This window comes from Nuphar pumila, chromosome 5 (genome assembly GCF_984573655.1).
Source record: "Nuphar pumila chromosome 5, dmNupPumi1.hap1.1, whole genome shotgun sequence".
NCBI lineage: Eukaryota > Viridiplantae > Streptophyta > Magnoliopsida > Nymphaeales > Nymphaeaceae > Nuphar > Nuphar pumila.
The window spans coordinates 70,303,218-70,309,907 of NC_143253.1; the positions used below are offsets into that span (position 1 = coordinate 70,303,218).

The 6,690-nt window shown below is 39.1% G+C and overlaps 1 pseudogene; it reads left to right on the forward strand.

Moving 5' to 3' along the window:
* Window positions 1–5,728: 5,728 nt before the first annotated feature.
* On the forward strand, window positions 5,729–6,335 carry LOC149837752 (cyclin-A2-4 pseudogene; annotated as a pseudogene).
* The last annotated feature ends 355 nt before the right edge of the window (window positions 6,336–6,690 follow it).

Here is a 6,690-nt window from a genome sequence, read left to right on the forward strand (position 1 = left end):
GTCATGTTGCAACCCCATCATCCAATTTGTTGGTCCCATGTTATCTGTCACACCATCACCCTGCATATTCACTCATTGCCATTTCACTGCTTCTCCAGCTAGGCTGAATTCAATTCTAGTTGTTGCCTTCATTCAAGAAGCCACCCCATAATTTCTCTCATCTCCTTCCCTCATACCATAGCTTGCATTCCATCTGCTATAGGGGATATACAACATCCCATTTCCATCACTTTCCAGTGCTTCCCCTGTGCACAGTCCAAACACTACATATCTGCCTCATCCAACCTTGCATTTGCATAGTGCAGTCATGGGCTGCCTATCATCCCTCCATTGCTTCTCACAACATCCTCCCCTGTATACTTACACCCCACTGGTGGCGACCCCAGTCTACAACATCCATGTACCTCCATTTACACAGCATATCCTCTCCACCATCAGTATCAACTCCCTACTTGTTGTCACCCTTCATAAGTTGTGCCTTCTTCATAGTCTCCAAATACACCCCCAACACCATTGTTTTTTGCCTTCTACAGTGTGAACACCCCAAATTTTTCAAAGGTTTGTAAAAATGAACTTTTGCCCCTGACCCCATTCTCTGAGAAAAAAAAAGTAATTTCAAAGCCAAAATTCAGTTACTCTTCAGATTTTCTGAAATAAATTTCATATTGATGTATTCAACTTCAATTTTGGATCCGAATCCAGTGTCAAAAACCTAAATCTGAGCCTCGTTATCCAATTTTCAAAGTAAATTTCTAAAAATACAAGAAATAACTTCTAAAAGACGGAGACAGCCCATCCGGTATCCATTTGGATCCATGACTCTGTATTTCTCGATTCGAGTTTCAAAACTTGAACGTTTTCTCAAAACTTGGGTCAAAAGCCCATTCTTCTGAAGAAATTTCCCAAAATGGCCTGAAATTCTCAGAAAAACACTTTTATAAATATTTCTCAGAAAAATACAAAAAAAATAGTGTTTAATCTTTGTTTCTCATAAAATCTTAGATTTTTATTCCAAAAATACAAAAAATGGAAAAATAACACAAAAACAAAAAAAATCAGGAAATATATTGTTCAAAACTCTTTTTGAAACTTGTTTTTGCTAAAAACTTCTCTTTAAAACCACTTTTTTTGAAAAATCATTATAAAGGGACCGCCTTTTTGAAAAAGAGAAAAAATTTATAACGGCCGCAAGCTCACGAGGTTTCCTTCTCCACCCTCGATCACCTAAAAGCCTGGCTCCTCCATTCATCCTGAACGAACTTCCCCCCCCCCCCCCCCCTTCTGCCTCTTCGCAGATCGCTCGTCCATCTCCAACGGCCCCTGCCTCCTCCCCTCTCGCTTACTCGGATCACCCTCGATCCCTAAGCTACCTCCCACAGCCATCAAATCCCCAACCTTCTTTATAACCTTACAGAGCCTTCTTCCTCCTCTTTAAAAAGGGCACGCAGGAGGAAGGTGGGGAAAAAATTTGCGACCTCTCCATTATACGTCCTCCAATCCACGATCATCCACCTCCTTCCTCTTCTTTATTCCTTCTTCTTATTTCCCTGTTTTCCATTCCCCCAAGGAGATTGAAGATCGACCACCACTTTGAAGTTCAAGCTGCAATCTAGAGAAGCAACGACCCTTTCTCCCTATGAACTCTTCCCCCTTAAGGCTACGGAAGAAGCCTCCTTCTCCTTCCTTCTGAATCCCTGCAAATCGGGTACGAATCTTCTCCTCTCCATTTGTTTGGATTCATCCTTTTCTTTCCCTTTTACCCCATTAATGCATCATGGATTGTGTTGAGTTGCTTATAGCAACTTCAACACACTCTCGTGCAATAGCAATGGAATGGAATCGTTCCAACATCACCTTAGATTTCCATGCTTTTCCATTTCTTTCCTAATTATATATTTTGCATTTTTTTTATTTTTTTATTTTTTATTTTCAATAGCGTATACTATTTGCTTCCGTTCATAGCATTTCATTCACCTTAATATTTGTTTTATGCATTTGTTCTCTCGCTTTAATACAAAAATGCTCGCCATCTTGATTATCATTTCATCGTCGTTGTGCATACTTTCTGTATCCTCTTGCGAATTATGTCAAGCATTCTGTTAATGATTTTTTGCCATTTCTAAAGAGTCCTTGCTTCACCATGGACATGCTACTCATTGCGCCCCATGGCATTGGATCATCTCTATAACTTGCGATTTGTCTGCCATCTTCATTACACAAGTATTCTATTGTTGTAAGTGGTGTATGTGCAATAACATTATGGGGATTGAAGTCTGAGATCCTTGTCTAAGCACTTCAGTAGCTCCAATCATTTAGACTGCTTGGCCCTCTGAAGGTAAGAGCGAAAGGTGATTCTGATATCGTGCCATTTGCTTTTGGAGTCGATCTGATGATACTAGAGCTGAGTTCGAATTCAGGAAGCAATCTCCATGAAACACCTGCTTCCCGGTGGTATGGTAAACTTGTATAACTCGAGTGTATTTACTTCCCCACGCTTTGCATTCCATACGCATCACACTCCTTCTACCCCCATTTCATTGATCGTGGTTCATTGGAATCTCTGTTTTTCCCTTGATCTTTGCATGATATCCCTAACGATCATACTGCTTCATGAATAACATATATTGTTTATTGGATTTCATCAGCATTACCCCTTTTTCCATTTCATGTTCTTTTAATTGTGCATTTTTAGAAATTTCTCCTTTCGTTCTATATTGATGCTTCATGGTGATTTCCATTCTCGTTTTATCAATTTTTTTTAGTTTGGCATCATAACTATCAACCTCAATCAACATTGATTTGAAGTCGATACCCCATTTTGAAGGGTCTGGGGGTTTTGATGCAATATATATGATTGATCATTTAAAGGAATCAATCTACACTGATCTGTGTTAAGCATTATGATATGCTTATTCAATATCGTCTATCCGTGGTCAAAAGCAACAAATCTGCAAGCCCTCTAGCTTCAAATTCATTGCAAAGTATTATTCCACCAGCAATATCCCTCAAACCACTCCCATTTGCCCTAGAATCATAACCATTTTTTTTCATCCTGAGTTTGAGGGACCCTCCAGGTGGCAGTGCTATGACTATATATCATGTTGCTAACATTTACTTCATCCGTTGGGTGTATATATTATCTTGCTTTGCATTACATTGACTATGCACCATGTACATCATCTTACTGCATTTTATTTGTTAATGGTTATTGGGTTCATACGATCCATATGATGCTTAAACTGCCTAAGAGTTTGCGGGATCCACCTTATGTTGCATATACTCTACTGGTTACAAAGCATAACTTCCTGCTAAACAGAAAAGCAAAAAAAAAACTAAGCCAAGAAAAAAATGTTGAAATTTTTTATGCTTGGAAGGTCATTTTTTTTTACCACTCCACGAGTTGAATCTGTTAGCAGGAAATAGAGAAGCTGAAGCAACCAATGCAAGTTCCTTTGAAGATATATAATGGTTGCCTTTTGGTGATAGCATATCCATTCCAAGCTTTCCTATGCGGTGTGAACACCCCAAATTTTTCAAAATTTTAAATATTCCCTTTTTGCCCCTAAATTCATTTTTTTTGAATAAATGAGTCATTTTAAATCTAATTTCCAGTTCATTTCTCTAGTTTTATTGAAATTAAATTCATTTCATATGTTTAAATTGATTTCGGATCTAGATCCATTGTTCAGATCCAAATCTGAGTCTCCTTGTTCAAATTTTAAATTGAAATTATAGAAAATACCAAAAATAGCCTTTAAATAGCTCGGACAGTCCATTCGACATCCGTTTGGATCCATCACATTGTATTTCTCGATTCAAGGGTCAAAACTCGAACATTTTCTTAAAATCTGGGTCCAAACCCCTTCTTCTAAAGAAATTTCCCCAAAATGGTCTGAGCTTATCGAAAATACACTTTTGTAAATATTTATCAGAAAAACACAAAAAAATTAGTGTTTTATCTTTGTTTTTTTTTCGTAAAACTTTAGGATTTTATTTCAAAAAAATATAAAAAATTGGAAAATACAAGTGGAAAAGAAACACAAAAAAAATAGTTTTTGAAAAATACCCTTTTTTTTGCAAAAGTTTGTTGGGAAACCCCCCTCGGCAAAATCTTAAAAGTAACGGGGGGGTATGTGTGGCAAAATTCTTTTTTTAGGGTTTTAACGAAGAGACCGCCTCTCTCCACTTCGCAACCCCCCCCATCCTTCGTCCATCTGCAACAAACCCCTTTGCAGCCATTCGATCCCCATCACCCTCTCTCTCACTGAAACCCCCATCGGCAAGATCCCCCTTCTCGAAGCCTCCATGGCTTCCAGCCGCAACAACCTCCCTTCTCTCCTCCGACCATCACCAACTGAACCTCCCATCGACCCTTGATCTCCAACAGCTCGACCCCTATGGATTCGTCTTCTTTTTCTTTAAGAAGGGGTCACATATGCCTCTTCAAGGGACCACTTCTCACCCCCGCATCTTTCTTCCTACATCTGATCCGTTTCCACCCTACCAAGGCACCTCTCTCTCTCAGATTGATCGTTCCTCTGCCTCACCACCCAATCTCCTTCTTCTCCTTCAGTTTATATCTTCCCTCCTTTGGAAACTCTGCGAGAATCAGGTAAGAACCCTTCCCCCCATTGATGCACCCTTGGTGGCGTTGATGTTGCTTGTGCAATACCAACCCATCCCGGTGCGAAATCGACGGAACGATCTTGTTCCTACATCCTAAATTTCTTGCTTACCTTGTTATTTTAGTTTTGTTTTGATCTCAGTATTAATCGATTGTGAACTTTCGTTTATTTTTCTCTAAATTTCAGTCCCTATTCTTGTTTCTTTCTTATTTTAATCTGATTACGATTCCTATTTTGTTATAATTTCTGTTTGTCTTGATTCTCGTCTTTCTTCTTCTTTTTTTTTTTTTTTACTTTGCTTTGGATTTCTGCTTCCGGCTTGCTTTGGTTTCTCTTATTATCGTCATTTGTTCCATAAACCAAGAGGGCTTGGTCGATTGTACCTGCGTTCCTGGCATGGGGTCTGAGCGAATGAGTTTTCGTTTTATATTAGTGGCAACAGGAGTGTCTCGTTTCATCTTGCATGTGCTCTTACCATTTGTATATAATTTTGTGTCATAACCACCAATCCTGTATCTATGGTAACATACTGGCCGCATCCGACTCTCTCTGAACGTTGCAAGGCTCTGCAAGAAGTCATACGAAACCTTGGTGGTTTTCACGGTGAAAACAACACTCAATATGCAGTTTGTTGCATAATCTGCAGCAAAATCTGATGTGCCTCACTGAGAAACCAGTTGCTTTGGTTTACCCTGATTCCTTTTATATCCTCATGGCATCATCATCATAACCTCTTATATTTGTTGCATCGTCCCTTTCTCCCCCAAGGATGATAAACGTGGATAAGCAAAAGCGTCATTCTGTGGGAATCAATGTTCTCGATGGAAAAAGCTTGACGTGTTTTTGTCAAAATCTCAAAGCACATGATCATAGTTGGTGATTTCAAAATTCAGAAGGTCTTAAAGAAGATGGAACTCTTTCATTCGTTATGAAATTCTGAAATGCCTGATCGTGATCAGAGATTGCCCAGAAATGCATGACTCAAAAGACAATAGTTTTAGTGGGGATATTGCAAGATATGAAGGCGCCTTTACGCCCCAGACATTTATGCTTACTTACAAGAAGCTGAGTTGAAACAGCAGCCATCAAATAATTTCATGAATATGGTTCAATGGGATATTTCTCCATCTATGCATGCAATTCTTATAGACTGGCTTGTTGAGGTCTGTGAAGAATATAGGCTTGTTCCAGACACACTTTATCTCACAGTCTACTACATTGATAAGTTCCTCTCTGACAATCCTGTTGAAAGGAAGATGCTACAGCTGGTTGACATTACATGTATGTTTATTGCATCGAAATATGAAAAGATTTGTGCACCTCGTGTGGAGGACTTCTGCTTGATTACAGATAATGCATACAATAAGTTACAAATTTTTGAAGGTTGATGTTTTGAAGCATTTGTGCTTTGAGTTGGCCACACCAACTACAAAGACCTTTCTCAGGAGGTTTCTACGAGCAACACAAGCTTCATACAAGATGGATTGTATATTTGCATTGGAGTTCCTGGCAAATTATCTAGCAGAACTTACATTACTTGACTATGGATTCCTAGAGTTCCTTCCTTCTCTTGTCGCTGCATCTGCCTTATTCCTTGCCAAATGGACACTCGATCAATTATCACATCCTTGGAATTCAACCCTTGAGCACTACAGGAATCATAAGGTATTGGATCTAAAAGCTGCAGTATTTAAAATTCATCGTTTGTAGGTGGATGTCAAGGCTACGGTTTCAAAGCCACCTCAGATGCCATCACCTTCACACAGTTCTAAATTCTGTTTGTCCAAATTGCGAATCTTGGTGACTGGTGGAGCTGGATTTATTGACTCCCACCAAGTAGACAAATCGACAGAAAATGATAAAAAAAAAAAGAGATTTGTAGAGGTATCAACAACTTTTCAGTTGTGCACTCAGATTTTGAAGGTGGGAAATGGATTTCCCACTCTGAAGTTTTATCCATGACGAGGAACTAGCCAAGAGTAAAGCGCTTTGTGGGGCTCTCAGGGATACAGTTGTTCGTTTGACAAAATTCCTAGTTGATGGGCTATTCAAATACGTTGCTGGG